Here is a 19,862-nt window from a genome sequence, read left to right as displayed (position 1 = left end):
CTCATGATGGAGGTGCTCCAAGTTTTTATGATCAGTGTAAATAGTAATTCGATGCTGAGCACCCTCAAGCCAGTGACACCACTCTTCGAGTGCTAGCTTAATTGTCAGACATTCTCTATTCCTGATCCCATAATTGTGTTTGACTGGAGAGTCCTATTAGGGGAGTGCTGGTTCAGAACTGCCCCTACTCCCAAAGTGGAAGCGCCTACTTCTACTATAAAGGGGTGTGTGGGGTCTGGATGATGAAGACAGGATCTTTGATGGAAAGCATCCTTCAACATTTGAAAAGAAGTTACAGCTTCGGGGACAAATGCATGTGCATTCATGAACAACATGAGAAGAACTTTAAGCCCTAGTGATGGAAGGCAATTTTCAGATGGCCGATTAATACAGATAAAATGCTTTTTACCCACATACTTGTTTTGAAAATTGTCCTCAGTGTTAGCATTTGTTGGGATTTTTTTTTTTTTTGCTGTTCATCTTGGAGAGACTAGAAACTGAGACATTTTCATATTTCTGTTCCTTTCCCCTGTCTGCCTTACCCTCTGCTATGCATGAGGTAGTTTCAATAATATTGGAATCCTTTCAAAATTCCAACTGACTTAAGAACATTTAGCCCTGTGTTTGCAAAATTCAAGTACTTTAGATTGACATGGGCATTTCTGTGTATCTTTTTCACTTCAGTCACTTAACATGATATTATAAAGGAAATGTTATGCAAAAAGATTTGTTTAAGCATAGTTCAGGTTACTGATAAGGATGAGCAATTATTATGCAGCAAAAAGAGAAGAAATTAATAGGTAACACATAACTTTTAACTTTCAATGGCAGCTTACAATAGCGAGATCAGTAATATATCACTTTTGTGATTTGTGTGGTAGTGATTTATACAGTGACTGGACTCGTGTTGATATGACAATAGATGGAGAAGCTGTAAACAGATTGGTTAAACCACTTCATGAGGGCAATTTTTAATCTATCTGCAGTGCATTCAGGCCTGCAGGTACATTGTGCCTTTAAATCTCTGGTTCCCCGAAGAGTCCTGTATTCATTTTTTATGTAGTTCACTTCAGGGATAGCAAACATCCATCATCACAGTGCAGATGGATTCTCAGACACCTTTAATAATTGTATTGGCCTGCTCATGAGCTTGAACAATTGGTAGTACTGAGTATTCTCTGAGAGGGTCATTTCCAGCAGCCTGCATACACAGAAACTTCAGCCTGAATTTTCACAGAGGACTTAACACAGATAACTTTGTTTTGAAAATTAGCGGGTGTCTGCAGAATCCAGCCCAGTGCATGCACACACACTCTCTTGTTTATTTTACACCTGATCATTAGCAGGTGTAAATGTATATTGTAGATTCATTTGTTTACTTTTGAAAATCAAAAGTATGTGTGTTATTTATAGATATATTTAAAATATATATTATCCACCCCACTATAGTTCAGAGCAGGGTACATGACCAATCTACATAGTAAAATACATATAGGACAATAAAAACAGTAATACATTTTGTACATAAATTTATGAGGTAACAAATATATTCACCAGAGATATTCATAAAAATAATTACATATTCACTTCATTGAGGGAGTCTAGACCACATATTGCCTGAGGTTCAAATCCAGAGAACTGAATATGGAAAACCAATTTGAAAAAATGAGTCTTAATAGCCTTTTTAAAACTTCTAGAATAGTTTATGTTATGAATTTCAGCCAGCAGAGAATTCTAGAGTAAAGGGCCAGTGGTTGAGAATGCAAATTCTCGAGTTTCGTCAAGGTGAGCTAATCTATGAGGGGGAATGTCGAGAAGGCCTTGGTTGGATAAGCTCAGCATGCGAGATAGAGTGTACATTTTGAGGGTAGAGGATATCCAGGATGATGTAATGAGTAATAACTGCTAATTTAATATTGACTTTGCCAAAAAATTGGAAGCCAGTGTAGTGACTGAAGAACTGGCGTTATGTGTTCACATAGTGACGTGCCAGTTAGCAACCTGGCAATCAAGTTTTTAATGTATTTGCAGGGAGGCCCATATACAGGGAGTTACAATAATTGAAACCTGAAAATATCAGGGACTTTAGAAGTATACAAAAGTCAGAAAGGTCTCATAATGATTTTAAATGGTATAAGAGTCAAAGTTTATAAGATGATGCTTAAGAACATAAGAATATGCCATACTGGGTCAGACCAAGAGTCCATCAAGCCCAGCATCCAGTTTCCAATAGTGGCCAATCGAGGCCATAAGAACCTGGCAAGAACCCAAAACTTAAGTCTATTTCATGTTCAAGTTGCTAGTAATAGCAGTGGCTATTTTCTAAGTCAACTTAATTAATAGCAGGTAATGGACTTCTCCTCCAAGAACTCATCCAATCCTTTTTTAAACACAGCCATACTAACTGCACTAACCACATCCTCTGGCAACAAATTCCAGAGTTTAATTGTGAATTGAATAAAAAATAACTTTCTCCAATTAGTTTTAAATGTGCCACATGCTAACTTCATGGAGTGCCCCCTAGTCTTTCTATTATCTGAAAGACTAAATAACCAATTCACATCTACCCGTTCTAGACCTCTCATGATTTTAAACACCTCTATCATATCCCCCCTCAGTCGTCTCTTCTCCAAGCTGAAAAGTCCTAACTTCTATAGTCTTTCCTCATAGGGGAGCTGTTCTATTCCCCTTATCATTTTGGTCACCCTTCTCTGTACCTTCTCCATCGCAATTATATCATTTTTGAGATGCGGCGACCAGAATTGTACACAGTATTCAAGGTGGGGTCTCACCATGGAGGGATACAGAGACATTATGCCATTTTCCGTTTTATTCACCATTCCCTTCCTAATAATTCCCAACATTCTGTTTGCTTTTTGACTGCTGCAGCACACTGAACTGACTATTTCAATGTGTTATCCACTATGACGCCTAGATCTCTTTCTTGGGTGGTAGCACCTAATATGGAACCTAACATTGTGTAACTATAGCATGGATTATTTTTCCCTTATCAACATGGGTTATTTTTCCCTTATCCACATTAAATTTCATCTGCCATTTCGATGCCCACTTTTCCAGTCTCACAAGGTCTTCCTGTTGAGATACCATCTTCATTTGGTTCTGCATGGACAATGAGGGGTCCAGGATTATACCCAGATTCTTAAATTTATTTGAAATGTGAATCTATTGAATTGTCAAAACTAATACTGAGGGTTAATTTGAAGAGGGAAAATGTGAAAGAATGATTCTCTCTGATTTACTGATGTTCAGGGTACATTTCTTACATTTCTTATGATGGAGTCAGCATCGTATGGTAGATAAATATAGATGGGCAAATTGCTCATTAAGGACCCTTGAGGATTTTGAAGGGAAAAAATGGAATGTCATCAGCGTAGAGTTTATAATGTACTCCAAGGCTACTAAGTAGATGGCAAAGTGAGGTTAGATAGATGTTAAATAAAGCTGCCGAGAGAGTACACCAGATGTAAGTTGATACCAAGAGGAGGATTTGGAATTCAAGGTGATTCATTGTGTATGATGTGTGAGATAGGACTTAAACCAGGAGAAAACTGAACCTGATATTCTTAGGGTGGAGAAATGAGAGAATAGGATAAAATGATTGATGGTATCAAATGTGGATGTTGTATCTAGGAGGATAAGCATATAATCAATTCCAGAATCAAACCCAAGGCTTATGGTGTCTAGGCTTGAGAAGAGTTTCAGTTCTAAGACATCAACAAAAGCCAAACTGATATTGATCCAAACAGGAATGATTGTCCAAAAACTCAGATAGTTGATCTAAAACAGCATTTTCTATAATCTTAGGGGTTGATTTTAAAAGTATTGCTCATGCTAAAATGCCCATATACATGAGTATGTGGGTAGTGCGTGAGCAATGCAGATTTTAAAAGGGTGGGCATGGCATGGGAGTTCTTGATACCCGCGTATATTTACTAGAGATGTGCTTCGTTTTTTTCTACCGGGTCGTTTTTCGGTTCGAATACTTCGTGGTATAATTCGGGTCTTCTCGTTTCGTTTTCGGTTCGTTTGCCCGAAAACGAAACGAGAAACCCGAAACCGGACCGAAAAAACGAATCGGTAACGAAGCGAAAAAAAAAACCACCCCAAGCATTTAAAAACAATTTTAAGCATTTTCGTACATATATAACAACCCCCCCCATCCCGATCCCTCCCCAAGACTTACAAAGATCCCTGGTGGTCCAGCGGAGTCCCGGCTTCCATTTGCCATGCCCTCCGTGCCCTAGTTCGTGCCAGTGCAAGCCGCGCGCCAAAATGGTGCCGAATAGCCCGAACGACCATGTCACAGGGGCTTTCGGCGCTATTGGTCAGCCCCTGTCACATGGCCATCGGCGCCATCTTGTGCTCCTATCATGTGACAGGAGCTGACCAATGGCGCCGAAAACCTCTGTGACATAGTATGGGCAAAGGCTATCGGCGCCATTTTGGTTACTGGCAGCCGAAAACGAAATCGCTTTCGGACCCTTGCTGGACCCCCAGGGATTATTGGCAAGCCTTGGGGGGGTCAGGAGGGGGCTCCTGACCCCCCCAAGGCTTGCCAATAATCCCTGGGGGTCCAGCAAGGGTCCGAAAGCAATTTCGTTTTCGGCTGCCAGTAACCAAAATGGCGCCGATAGCCTTTGCCCATACTATGTCACAGAGGCTTTTGGCGCCATTGGTCAGCTCCTGTCACATGATAGGAGCACAAGATGGCGCCGATGGCCATGTGACAGGGGCTGACCAATAGCGCCGAAAGCCCCTGTGACATGGTCGTTCGGGCTATTCGGCACCATTTTGGCGCGCGGCTTGCACTGGCACGAACTAGAGCACGGAGGGCATGGCAAATGGAAGCCGGGACTCCGCTGGACCACCAGGGATCTTCGTAAGTCTTGGGGAGGGATCGGGGGGTGGTGTATTATAATTAATTTAAATTTGGGGTGGTTTTTAATTTAAAAAAAAAAAATTTTTGCCCCTCTCCCCAGGCAAACCCGAAAACGAATTTTCCCCCGAATTGCGGGGAAAATTTCGTTTCCGGTTTCGGGGGCTCCGAAATAACGGCGTTTATGTCGTGTTTCGGATACTCCGAAACAGAAACGAATTAGGAAATTTCGTTAAATTTCCTAAATAGGGCGAAAAACGAACCACATCTCTAATATTTACTGCTGCTCCTGATGAGGAGCAAGTCTGTCGAAATCACTTTTTTAGGCATAAAATGACAGGGGTCTGGGTCACCTGGGGGGGAGGGTTTAATGAACAACCAGAGGGATATGAATGACTTCAAGAATGAGTGGGCAAACTGGTGGATTAATTGTAAAAACTGAGCGTGTCCCTCACAGAAGTATGTTTTAAAATCCACTTAACTACATGTGTTACAATCAAGAAAATCCTAAGGAAGATACATAAAATATGTTTGCTTCAGTAACCACTTAAAATTGGGAGTATGCTTTTGTACGGTAAGCATATTTTAAATCATACACGCACAAGTGCATGTTTATTTTTATTTATTTATTTATATTCTGCTTTTTGCACTTTTTTCAGCACTTCAAAGTGGATTACATTCAGGTACTGTAGGTATTTCCCTATCCACAGAGGGCTTACAATCTAAGACCTGGATTTATCAAAATGTGCTAAATATTGCATGCGATAGAAAAAGGGGTGTGTTTTATGGTAATAATTTCCTATATACAACCACTGGGGGGATGAGAGAGAGAGAGAGAGAGCAACTAGCCACAATGCCCTGACCCTAGATAGGTATTTATATCTCTATGGGAGGCCCACTTAGTAACTTGAAGTGAGGTTTAGGTATTAGTGTAGGGGGTTAGGGGCCACTTTGACAATCAATGTGAGATGTATGAACAGAACAGTGCTCTCTTGTGAACATTTGAAGACCCTCGGAGTGAGAAAACTCACCCAAAGATGAGATTTGTGCAATGTTCTCTCAACCTAGCTTGCGGGGGGGGTCTGAGGGAAACCTCTGCCTCAAGCAGCTCCGAATCTTCTCCTATCGGTGCCGCAGCAAGGCTACTCCCCCCTTCTCTCACCGCTCCCGGAGTCGCAAAGCTAGTAATGAGTCTCTGCTCAGATAATTGCGTCGATATGGATTAGAAAACTCTAATTTTTCCCTTCCTCTTTGCTAGCATAATTCCTTGTAATTTTCAATCTATAGAACGCCAGAAAAACTCAGAAAAGCGCCAAATTAGCTCAAGGAAATGAGCAGCTCACTCACAGCGACTCCTCTCTGGACACCATCTTGCCCCCAACCACTAATGCTATATTCTGACTGAATCCTAGAGGACTAAAAGGATCAGTATGTTAATGCATTTGAATATCATCATGATCTTCTATTCAACATTCCTTTGTGGCAACTGCCACAGAATCTTTTTGGCTGCTGCAAAGACTAGTTGGTTAGAAATTACAAAACAAAATCATAGCAAAAATAGTTCTCAGAACCCCAAAATAGCCATGTTTAGGCACCATGCCTATAGTGGGGGATAATTCAGAATGCTTTAAAAACTACAAAAATCATATGAGAAAGAAAAAAGCGAACACAAACCTAGAAATTATCCCCTAATATAAGCATATTGCTGAAATATGACCATGTTGGGTATTTAAGAGCTCTTAAAGTCCATTTTTATTTTGTTTTTTCTTAATCTGCATATATTGAATTTGAATAAATTGTTGCACAATTAATTGGTTTTATAATTCTAATCTATTTCTTTTCTTTTATTGAATTTGTATATTTTTTGTCGACTTGTTAATGTATTCATTATTGTTTAATCATAACCCTTTATTCTTTACCTTTATTTTATGCTGCTACTTTACTTTCTACTGTCCTAAGATTGCTCTGTCCAGAATGATTAAAAAGTTCACACATGTCCGGCCCACTGGCTCAATGGCACTTTGATTCCAAGTTCTGGTCTTCCACTCCCTAGGTCAGGCATGGCTGGGGGATGGTGCAAAGGCAATATTCATGTCACATCCCCTAGTGGGGAGGGAGTTATGGTCATTATGCAATGGTGACACCTAGTGACCAAATTTAAGGACTGCCCTTGCAAGGATCTGGAAGGAGCCCCAGTGCATGGCCCCCAACTGGGACTGTCACCATAATGATTGGACTAAAGTAAGTTGAGGGGGATATAAAATAGGGAGCATAGTCCTGGTTCCAATTTAGGTGGAGGCCCAGAGGGAGCAGGAGGAAACAGCGAGGTCAAAAGAAACCAAGTATGTGCAAAGTTGGCAACGTCCAAAATTTTAATTGTATTAAAAAAGAATATTCCTAGGGTCATGCATTGAATGGAATTTTAAAATTTGCACATGTACATTTTTCCTCTGCCTCTAGAAAAAGAAGGTGCAATGTCCACAGGTACTTTTATCACTGGGTACCCTATTCAGGGTTTTCCAAAATAAAAACTATGGGAGTTCAAATGGTTTGCCCAGCTAAGTTCATGACTTAGCTGAACAAACTGCAGGCTTTCCAAATTCCTGCCTCTGATCACCAAGTTGGGGTTAGGAGAGGGGTCCATAACCTGTGTGTTTTTTGGAAAATTGGGGGGAGGCAGGGGGGGGGGGTAACTCCTTAGGCTGCCATGACCCACAACTTATTTTTATTCTTTCATCCACAAAGAATGCTGTGTTTGCTGAGACCTTTATTTTTTTTTGAATTTGTTTATTGTGAAGCAAAAGTGGAACATATACAGAACAATAAACAGTAAATGAACAGCACAGCCAAATAGATCCAGACAGTAGACAATGGTACCCCCAAACGTTAATACTCTGCCCAGAATCTTCCGCTGTAACCTCCTAGATGCTAGTGGATATAAAAATTTTCATGCCACAATGATAAACGTTACAAACTTCACACTTTGTAGTTTCATAACTAAGTACCCCACCCTAAACCCTCCTTACCCCCCCTCCCCTCCCTTCGTATGTTTGAGAATGTGTCAAGGGTAATAGTTCAAAGGTAACGGTTCATAGAGGGCGAACATTCCAACCAGATCAGACTAAACTGTCGAACCCACCTCACCTCGTAGGGCAGGTTATCCTAACAGAGAAGAACATAGCATATATTACCCGAGTACTATGGGTATTCGCATATCATATCATATGTCCCCCAAATTCTATGGGCAAACAAGCATCTGGAAAAACCTGTGGTACGGGCAGAATATCAGCACTGTAGAAACAGCCTAGCAGAGGGCAAGACCCGTCCAGTCCATAAAGATAACATACCCCAGCAGTGACATTGCCAAGCTTGGTGGATGAGGACCTGAAGTAGAATCATTTGGACCAGGTCGGACTATAGAGTCATCCGGTGGTCGGCCGTAAATAAGAAAGAAAAGGTCCCCAAATCTGTTGCACCTGTTCTCTTTTCCGAACGGTGGACTTGGCTGCTAAGAGATACTCGTGCGAGCTGAGGGTTAACATTCGTTGAAACCAATGGTCGATATGAGGTGCTCGTTCCGCCAGCCATTCGGTTAGTATAGCTTTCTTCCCAACCAGCGCAGCTTTAGAAAGAAATGCCACCAAGTTATCTTTATCCAGTAACGTATCCGGCCAGGCGTCAAACAGCCAACCTTCTAGTGTGAACGGAACCGTAGTCTCCCACAACCTCTCACAGAACATCCATACCCCCTTCCAAAAAGCGCTGACTTTAGGGCACTCCCAGAAGTAATGAGAGTAAGTTCCAAGTTGGGTAACACATTTTGTACAGTTCGGAGATGCGCAGAGGTTAAACTTATATGCAGAGGTCGGAGGAATATAGCTCTTCCACAGGAATTTGTACTGAGTTTCTCTCAACTCTTCGTTGGTAGATATAGCCCTTATACTCTTAAAAGTGGATTTAAAGTCGGAGAAAGTAAGGCTAAAGGCTGGCCAAGTTTGCCACGAACGGTATAGTGCTGCTAGTGCTCCTTCGTCCGGTATTTTCTGTAACTCCCGGTAGAAGCAAGAAATACTTGGTCCCTTTCTCGTACGTACTGTCAGGAGTGTAGGTAGGTCCGTCCGTTGAAACCAGCGCTCAAGATCCACACCTAAAGTGCATAAAAAGTGGCGGAGTTGCAGGAACGCGAAGAAATCAGATGTGGACAGCTGATATTTGGTCTTTAGTTCTTGAAAACTGAGGCTAACCCCCGTGTCCGCGCTCGCCATCTGGTAAAGGTATTGAAGCCCTTGCTCCCGCCATCTAGTGAAAATAGATCGCCCCTGACCCGGAGGAAATCGAGCGTTATGTACAATACTTAGTAGGGGTGTAATGGTGGGCACGAACCCCAACTTTTTACAAACAAATTTCCAAGTGGTCCGGCACGTTCGAAGGAGGAGATGCGACTTTAGTTGGGGGGAAATATCCCCAGGGGGCGCATGTAGTAAACCATTCAGAGACTCTACTCCATACCAATCCAATAAGAGCGATCCCGGAGTAAAGAACTGCGTCTCAAAAAGCCAATCTTGGAGAAACCGAAGATTACAAGCGATATTGTAGCGGAAAAGATTCGGGCATCCGAGCCCTCCAACTTGCTCTGCCCCTTGTAATGTACGCAGTGCTATTCTCGCCTTTTTTCCTCCCCAGAGAAAGCCGGACAGTGCCTTGTTAAGGATCTGGATATCCTGAAACTTGAGCCATAGAGGGAGCATTTGTAAAATATACATCCATCTCGGTAAAAGTACCATTTGGTATAAATGTATACGGCCCCTTAACGACAAAGGTAGGGAAGACCATTTAGCCAGAGTAGTCAGCGTCTGTTGAATTTTAGGGTTCACATTGCTGCCATAGATAGATTTCAGGTCCGATGGTATAATAACACCCAAATATTTCAATTTGCCCTCCGCCCACCTCAAAGGGAACGCCTGCAACCATTGCCCTCGGACCATATGGCAGATATCTAAAGCTTCAGACTTTTCCTTATTTATCTTCAGACCCGCAAAAGCCCCGAAGTGCGATTGGATGTCCAGGAGAGTGAGGAGAGACGTCCGAGGCCGGGTCAAAAACACTAGCACGTCATCAGCGAAGGCCGCAACCTTGAAACCTCTCCCTCCTCGCATGAATCCATGAATAGAAGGATGTTCGTGTATCTTCCGCAATAGGGGATCAATTGACAGTATATATAAAAGTGGAGAGAGAGGGCAGCCCTGTCGAACCCCTCTCTGCAGAAAAAATCGCTCCGATGGCTGGCCATTGACCAGGATTCTGGAAGATGGTTGGTGGTATAATAGGGCAATATAGTCCAGGAAGGCTCCAGAGATTCCATACTTCTGTAAAACTGAGAACATATACGACCAGGAGACTCTGTCAAAAGCCTTCTCCGAATCGAAGCCTATAACCAGAGCTGGAATGTGCTCCTGCTGAGAGAATTGCATCGCCGTTAGTAATTTAATGATATGACTCGTAGCTCTTCTCCCTTGAACAAAACCGACCTGATGTTCAGAAATTAACAATGGGAGCTGTGCATTTAATCTCTCAGCCAACACCTTGGCAAGGATTTTAAGGTCGCTGTTTAAGAGGGATATTGGCCGGTAAGATGCCGGGAAGCAGGGGTCCTTCCCCTCCTTGGGTAGTACAGTGATGATCGCGCTGTTGAAGTTCTCCGGGAAAGCCCGTTGTTCCAAGCCGGATCGGTAATATTCAGTTAAAGGAACGGTAATAAGATCCTGTAGAATTTTGTAGAAGTCGTAAGAGTAGCCATCCGGTCCTGGTGCTTTCCCTTTAGTCACCCCTCGAATTACCCGGAGAACTTCCTGAGCTTGTATAGGCATATTCAGCAAGTCCCGCTGCTTCTCCGATAGCCGAGGGAGATCTTTATCTGAAAAAAACTCCTGTTCTTGGGTCGGAGTAGGTGTCAGGTCGTCTGCATACAGGGATTCATAGAAGCGCTGAAATATTGCCCCCATCGCCTCGGTACTAGTCACCACTTCGCCCGAACGTGTCTTCATTTTGTGAATGAATGAGCGTTTTCGTACGCCCCTAACTAGATTCGCCAGAGGGCGTCCAATCTTATTCCCAAATTTGAAGAATTGTGGTTAGCAGCTTGTAGTTCCCTATAGGACCTGGTGTGTAGAACCGTGTTCAGTTGAGCTAATGTACTAAAGTAGTTATGCTTATTTGTTTCAGAGGGAGAAGTGCTCCATGACTGCTTGTGGATCCGCAACTGAGATTCTAACTTCAAAATGTCAGTGTCCATACGTTTCTTTTTAGCACTGAGATAAGCGATTATGTCCCCCCGTAGAACCGCCTTCCCAGCGTCCCAGAAGAGGAGCGGGGTGGTCATATGTTGCCCATTGTGTGTCTGATATTCCCTCCACTTATCTTTCAGATAATCATGAAACTCCAGATCCGTTGCCAGGCCCATGGGGAATCGCCAAGATGCAGGTCTGGGGATTTTTGCTCCTAAGCTTAGGGTCAAAGACACCGGAGAATGATCAGAAATGACAGGAATTTCAATGTCAGCTGCTTTTGTGTTGGAAAAAAGTTGCCGCTGAATGAGAATATAATCGATTCTGGATCGGGAGCCATGCGGAGCGGAATAGAAAGAAAAGTCTTTTTCCGTAGGGTGCAGAGTACGCCACACGTCAATGATATCTAAGTTTTGGCAAAGGAAGTCCACTCCGCTAGGCGTTTTGGATCTCGGAGGTAGGCTAGGGGGGCATTTATCCATAGACGGATCAGAAGTGCAATTGAAGTCGCCAGCCACTATTAGATGACCTTCTAAATGTGTTAAAATTAAGTTTAAAAGAGATCTGAAAAACTCTGTCGAGTTAAAGTTAGGGGCGTATATGTTGCATATCGTAACTTTTACCCCCCTCCAACAACCTTTAACCAGGACAAATCTGCCATGCTCGTCTGTAACAGACTGGGTGATGCTGAAATCAGAGGATTTATGGAAAAGGATTGCTACACCGGCCTTGCGCCCCTGCGCTGGTGCAAAAATACACTGGCCCACCCAGTCTTTTTTCAATTTGAGACTCTCTGCGGAATTTAAATGGGTTTCCTGTAAACAGGCGATTTCTGTACCCAGCTTTTTGAAATTATTCAAACATTTTTTTCGTTTAATAGGGGTGCCGAGGCCATGAACGTTCCAGGATACCAATTTGTTCATGTTACCCCTACTTCATGGTTCTCCCAGGAAACGGTATAAGAACTAATACAGTGGAGAAGGGTGCCCAGCCCCCACCCCCCCCCCCCAACTTTCCAGATGCTCGCTCTCCTCTGAGATCGCCAAAAACTCCACCAGTTCAGCCCAACTAGTACCTCTAACAGCTCACCCTGAACCCCAGAACCTACCCTCCCTCCCCCCCTCCCTTCCCCCCCTCACCCTCCCCCCTAACCCCAAACAGAACATAGTCTTTCTTCCGCTATACAAGCGGAAGCCCTAGGGTCAGTGTCTGGATGTACGAGCTCCCCACCAAACCTCAGGCTATCCTCTGCGGTGCTGGTTAGAAGTAGACTCTTTCTGAGCCCCAAAGCTGTCTAGGGTATCTTCCGACCCCCGTAAAGCAAAAGTCGCATGTCTCTAGAGACCGTCGGCGATCTTCGGCAAAAGATGAAAAGGCCAAAATAAGAACCAGGAAGACAAAAACCACATGTAGACCCCTGTAAACAGTGTTCAATTAAAGTAATAGCAGAAATTTGCAGTCGCCATCCGCTGAAAGTGCTCAGCCCACTCCGGTTGGACGAGCGTATAATCCGCCTTGGTGGAACATGTCTGCGCAGTTAGGAGGCACCTGCTAGTCTTCAAGAGGAGCCGTGTTTGAGAAAATTTGCAGCGGTTTCCGGAGATTGAAAGGTGTGCACTTTCCCCTCTTTCCATATCTTCAGTGTCGCAGGGTACAGAAGCGCAAATCGTATGTCAGAGTTCACTAACTGCGAGCATAGTGGGGAGAACTGCCGCCTTAGTTGTGAGACACGGACTGAGTAATCCTGCGTGAGTCGAATTGAGGTGTCCTTGTAGGGCAAGCCTTTAAGTTTCCGAGAAGCCATCCATATTTTCTGTTTGTGTGCATAATTTAGTATTTTAGCAATTGCTATTCTTGGGCGCGGGTCGTTATCTCGTTTGGGGCCGACCCTATGGGCCCTTTCCACAACCAGAGTCCCTTTTAGCTCCGGGAGCCCCACCGCCTCCGGCAGCCATGATTCTAAAAACTCCGCAAGGCCCTTATCATCAACTCCTTCGGGTAGCCCAAGAAAACGAAGGTTAGCCCTTCTGGACCTATTCTCGAGGTCGTCTATTTTCTCCTGGTATTCCTTGATTAGAGCATCGTGAGATTTGATCGTTTGTGCTGCCATGGCGATATCATCCTCTGCCGCACTAACCCTCGATTCCACGTGGTCGAGACGGGGCCCCAATACCGTCAGTGCCTCGTTCATGCCGGTCAGCTTTTCATGAATGCCGGCTAGTTTTTCGTCAAGGGCCGCAGCGATCACGTCCCGCAGGGTATCTACAGTCAGAACGCCGGGTATGGCCGGATCGGGCTCACCATTTGCTGTTTCCGCCGCCATCTTGTTCGACCCCGGTTTCCCCTTGTCCTTCTCCTTTTCTTTCCGGACGCTTTTGGAGGCCATGGACTGCGGCGATTTTTTCATGTACTGGACTATAGACATGTGCCAGTATCCCCACCTCGCACAAAAGACTTAAGAAAGCCGATACGGTGTGTAAAGCCGGTAAGTAGCAAGCGGGGAGCTCGGAGCTGAGGCGAAACGCGTCTACCTCAGCACATCACCCCACGTGACCCCCGCTGAGACCTTTAAATAATGTTTGGAGCTAAAATATTAACTCCAGATCTGAGGAAGGTGTTTTAGCCTGTAGCCAGCATGCCCCCAATAGCACCTGGAGGAATGCATAAGCCACTATTCACCAGATGCTCGCTAAAATCTGATTTTCATCTGACATATTTCAGCATGTACATGCTAACATCTTCTCAGACTGGTTTAATGTTCATGCCAGGCCTTTTGCTCACAGAACATCATTACATGTGCATGCTAAATGGCTTTTGCACGCACAGTAAGCTTCAGTGTACTGGTTCCTTTGTGTATGGTGTATATATTTGTATATTTACAATGTAGCAAACATAGCTGACATTGAGACGTTCACAAAAATTCACTTGAATATATTTTAGAAAAAGATCATGCAGGAAGCTGGGCAGAAATTCCTGTGTAGCAGGTACTGAAGTAGCACACAGGATCAGTCTTTTCATCAATACCCAACACTCAAAACATACACATCAAGCAATAATGGGTGTTCTAATAACATGCCTGGATTAGGTGATTGACTGTATCTAAGTTATAAAACAATTAACAGAAAATGGTGCCTTAAATATAGGTTCTTAGTACTTAGTCTAAAAGGCCATAAATACCCTGTTGCCATGCATTAAATGGAGTGTGTACTCCCATTGCCAAAAAGACAAGAAACTAATTTGTAAATGAAAAATAGATTTTTTAAACTCACCATTACACTCCAAGATCTTAAATTGGGTCAGTTTTTATCCAGCACTAGCGGCATGCAGACTTTTTTTTAGCTGCAGGGTATCCTGAAGAGCTCAGTAAATTATTCCTCTGTGATAATTTAGATTTCAAACTTGGTGCCTGAGTGGATGAAAGTGAAAAATTTATCGGGGAGGTCATTTATCATAACTTGACTGTATATATATATAACTAGAAAAGAACAACTATCTACAGTCCAAAGAATTTTCTAGTATATTTGTAAAAAAAAAAAAAGAAGTCTTCGTATGTATAATTATATAGATTAATTATACTACATCAACTATCCATAACTTAGGAAGCAATTAAAGCAGATCATGTGAGAAATGTAATTGCTGAATAATCAAAGTATACTAAACCAAACATTTGTAATCCCTGTTCTGTAAAGTTGCTAAATCTATCCCCTATATTTGTCAGGCAAAAAACAGAAATGTGTGTGCTTTGTAATATAGGTAGTCAGAATGGCAGGCAAAAATCAGAAATTTTTGTGTTTTGTATTAAATAGGTAGTCAGAAAGGCAGGCAAAAAAACAGAAGTTTGTGTGTTTGTTTTCCCAACCTTCCCACCCCTCTAACACCCACCCCTAGCTCATCCTTTAATTATTGGCAGGTGACACTTTACCCACAAAAAAAATAAAAAAATAAAAATTAATCAGCCTTTTAACTTAAATTCAGAAATTCCCCATACCTTATCAAGAGTTTAATCATTACCTTGTAGGTCACTATCAGATATATAGTGAGTACACTAATACATTTAAAGGAACCTAATTGTACACAGTCCTACTCTCATAGCAACCTAAAACTTAACTAGGAACTGAACAAATTTAAGATGAAGGCAGCAGTACAGTACCAAGATGGGGGTCTCCCAGTCTTCTGCATTGAGTGTCACATGTATGATTTGTTACCTTCTAGTGAGAAATTGTACATGTGCAATCTGATCTGATCCCTGGAGGCTAGAGTGGCAGACCTGAAGAAGCTGAGGCAGACAGAGAAATATATAGATGAGATCATCAGGAGCATAGTAGCCAAGTCCCAACTCCAACCTGGCAGCCCTAGAGCTGCCTTGGGGGAGGAAGATCTCATGATTGGAGAGCATCAACCTGGAGTAGCAGGAAATGATCCTGTAGCAAGGACCTGCTCTCCAGGTGATACTTTGTCCTCTTGCACTGAGGATTTGTCTCCCAAGGCTGCTGCCCAGGAGGGAAGGGTTAGGTCAGCCATCATAGCTGGTGATTCAATTATTAGGAATGTAGACAGCTGGGTGGCTGGTGAGCATGAGGATCACCTAGTAACATGCCTACCTGCTGTGAAGATGGCAGACCTCATGAGTCACTTAGATAGGATTTTAGACAATGCTGAAGAGAAGCTGGTTGTCATGGTACATGTGGGCACCAAACAACATAGGAAAATGTGGGAGGGAGGTTCTAGAAACAAAATTTAAGTTTTTAGTAGAAAGATGAAATCCAGAACCTCCAGGGTAGCATTCTCTGAAATACTCCCTGTTCCAGGTCTCCAGATACAGGCAGAGATCCGGAGTCTCAATGTAAGGATGAGACAATGATGCAAGGAAGAGGGATTCAGTTTTGTAAGAAATGGGGAACCATTTGGGGATGGGGCAGTCTTTTCCAAAGGGATGGACTATACCTTAACTATATAACTTATACCTTAACCATATAACTTAGCCCGCTGGCGCTAACCTTTAAAAAGGAGATAGAGCAGCTTTTAAACTAAATCAAAGGGGAAAGCCGACAGTTGCTCAGCCGCACATGGATCGGAGGGAGGTATCTTCAAAGGAAAATAATGAAGCATTAGAGATACAGCATCCCAACAGAGAGGTTCCAATAATAAGAAAAGTAGTCCAAGTGCCTATAATTAAAAATTCACCTGAGCTAAAAGATTCCAATTTATCACTGTCAACTGAAAAGCAGAATGTAAATACAAACAAAAAAACACTTTGAAATGTTTGTATGCTAATGCAGGGAAGTCTAAGAAGTAAGATGGGAGAATTAGAGTGTATAGCAGTGAATGATGACATAGACTTAATCGACATCTTAGAGACATGGTGGAAAGAGGATAACCAATGGGATAGTGATATACTAGGGTACAAATTATATCACAATGACAGAAAGGAGCATCTTGGTGGCTAGGTGGCGCTTTATGTCTGGGATGGCATAGAGTCCAACAGGATAAAGAACCTGCAAAAGTCTAAATACACAATCAATCTTTAAGGGTAGAAATCCCTGGTGTGTTGGGGAAGAGTATAGTGATAGGAGTATACTAACATCCATCTGGCCAAAATAGTGAGATGGACAGTAAAATGCTAAGATAAATTAGGGAAGCTAACCAAATTGGTAGTGCAATAATAATGAGAGATTTCAATTACCTCAATATTGACTGGGTAAGTGAAGCATCAGGACATGCTGGAGATATAAAGTTCCTGGATGGAATAAAGGGCAATTTTATGGAGAAACTGGGTCAGGAACCGATGAGAGAGGGAGCAATTTTATACCTAATTCTCAGTGGAATGCATAATTTGATGAGAGAGATAATGGTGGTGGGGCCGCTTGGCAATAGTGATCATAATCGGGCGGATTTTAAAAGCCCTGCTCGCGTAAATCCGTCCGGATTTACGCGAGCAGGGCCTTGTGCGCTGGCGCGCCTATTTTCCATAGGCCGCCGGTGTGCGCAGAGCCCCGGGACGCGCGTAGGTCCCGGGGTTTTTCGAAGGGGGCATGTCGGGGGCGTGTTGGGGGGCAGGACCGGATGATGCGGCGTTTCGGGGGCGGGGCGTGGCATTTCGGGGGCGGGACCGGGGCATGGTGATGGCCCGGGGGCGTGGTCCAGGCCTCCGGACCAGCCCCCGGGTCGGAAGACGGCGCGCCAGCAGTCCGCTGGCGCGTGTAGATTTACATCTGCCTCTTGCAGGCGTAAATCTAGGGACAAAGGTAAGGGGAGGGTTTAGATAGGGCCGGGGGGGTGGGTTAGGTAGAGGAAGGGAGGGGAAGGTGAGGGGAGGGCGAAAGAGAGTTCCCTCCGAGGCTGCTCCGATTTTGGAGCGGCCTCGGAGGGAACGGAGGCAGGCTGCGTGGCTCGGCGCGCGCAGGCTGCCCAAAATCAGCAGCCTTACGCGCGCCGATCCAGGATTTTAGAGGATACGCGCGACTATGTGCGTATCTTATAAAATCCAGCGTACTTTTGTTTGCACCTGCTGCGCAAACAAAAGTACGCGATCGCACTTTTTTAAAAAATCTACCCCAATATGATCAAATTTGAATTAATGACTAGAAGGGGAACAGTAAATAAATCCACTACTCTAGCACTACACTTTCAAAAGGGAAACTTTGATAAAATGAGAAAAATAGTTTAAAAGAAATTGAAAGGTGCAACTACAATACGAGTGGACATTGTTAGACAATATCATCCTAGAAGCACAGTCCATATGTATTCCTCTCATTAAGAAAGGTGGAAGGAAGGTCAAACATTTGCCAGCATGGCTAAAAAGTGAGGTGAAAGAGGCTATTTTAGCCAAAAGATCTTCATTCAAAAATTGGAGGAATGATCCATCAGAAGAAAATAGGATTAAACAAGTTAAATGTAAGACATTAATGAGACAGGATAAGAGAGAATTTGAGAAGAAGTTGGCCATAGAGGCAAAAACAATAAAAAGCTTTTAAAAAATATTCAAAGCAGAGAGCCTGCGAGAGAGTCAGTTGGACCGATAGATGACTGAGGGGTTAAAGGGCACTTAGGGAAGATATGGTAATTGCGGAAAGATTAAATGATTTCTTTTTCTTCAGTGTTTAATGAAGAAGATGTTGGGGAGATACTTGTTCTGGAGACAGTTTTTAGGGTAATGATTCAGATGAACTGAAACAAATCACAGTAAACCTGGAAGGTGTGGTAGGCCAGATTGGACAAACTGAAGAGTAGTAAATCACCTGGACCGGATGGCATTCATCTCAGGGTTCTGAAAGAACTAAAACATGAAATTTCAGACCTATTCCAATAAATTTGTAACCTATCATTAAAATCATCCGTTGTACCTGAAGATTGGAAGATGGCCAATGTGACCTCCCTATTTAAAAAGGCTCCAGGGGTGATCCGGGAAACTATAGACTTGTGAGCCTGACTTCAGTGCTGGGGAAAATCATGGAAATTGTTATAAAGAATAAAATCATAAAAGATTTAGATAGACATGGTTTAATGGGACACAGCCAGCATGGATTTACCCAAGGGAAGTCTTGTCTCACAAATCTATATTTTTCTGAAGGGATGAATAAACATGTGGACAAGGTTGAACCAGTAGATGTGATGTATTTGGATTTTCAGAATGCATTCAACAATGTCCCACATGAGAGGCTTCTAAGAAAACTAAAAAGTCATGGGATAGGAGGTAATGTCCTTTTGTGGATTGCAAGCTAGTTAAAAGATAGGAAATAGTGAGAGTAGGATTAAATGGCCTGTTTTCACAGTAGAAAAAGGTAAACAGTGGAGTGCTTCAGGGATCTATACTTGGACCTATGCTTTTTAATATATTTATAAATGATCTGGAAAGGGGTACGATGAGTGAGGTGATCAAATTTGCGGATGACACAAAATTATGTAGTTAAATCTCAAGCGGATTGTGATAAATTGTAGGAGGTCTTGCAAGATTGGAAGATTGGGCTTCCAAATGGCAGCTGAAATTTAATGAGGACAAATGCAAAGTGATGCATATTGAGAAAAATAATCCTTGCTGTAGTTACACAATGTTAAGTTCTATCTTAGTAGTTATCACTAGGGGTGTGCATTCGTTTTGAACGCATATGTAAAACGCAACTTTTTTTTTTTTTTAACTTAAAAAAAGTGATGATGCGCAACGCATCACATTTTCAACTTATTCAACGTAGCTATGTTGAATACGTTGAACCTAAATAAACACTTAAACCCCCCACCCTCCTGACCCCCCCCCCCCAAGACTTACCAAAACTCCCTGGTGGTCCAGCGGGGAGTCAGGAAGCCATCGCTGTTTTCCTTTGCGAGGAGCACGTGACGTCGGCGTCACGTCGGAGTGACGCGGACGTCACGTGTTTCTCCGTGCCTCCGCTCCGGGACCCCCGTTGAACCCAACCGGAACTTTTGGCCAGCTTGGGGGGGTCCCCCCCAAGCTGGCCAGGGAGTTTTGGTAAGTCTTGGGGGGAGATTAAGGAGGGTGAGGGGTTTAAATTTTTATTTAGGGAACCGGTGAACGTATGGACAAACCCTCAACTTATGGGATTCTCCATATGTCCATATTGAACGAAATCGACCCTCACCTTCAACTTATCAACTTATGAATGCAAACTTTTTGTCTGTACATCCCTAGTTATCACCCAGGAAAGAGATCTTGATGTCATAGTGGA

Source organism: Rhinatrema bivittatum, chromosome 2 (assembly GCF_901001135.1).
Source record: "Rhinatrema bivittatum chromosome 2, aRhiBiv1.1, whole genome shotgun sequence".
NCBI classification, from domain to species: Eukaryota; Metazoa; Chordata; class Amphibia; order Gymnophiona; family Rhinatrematidae; genus Rhinatrema; species Rhinatrema bivittatum.
Note: the sequence above shows the minus strand (reverse complement) of the source record.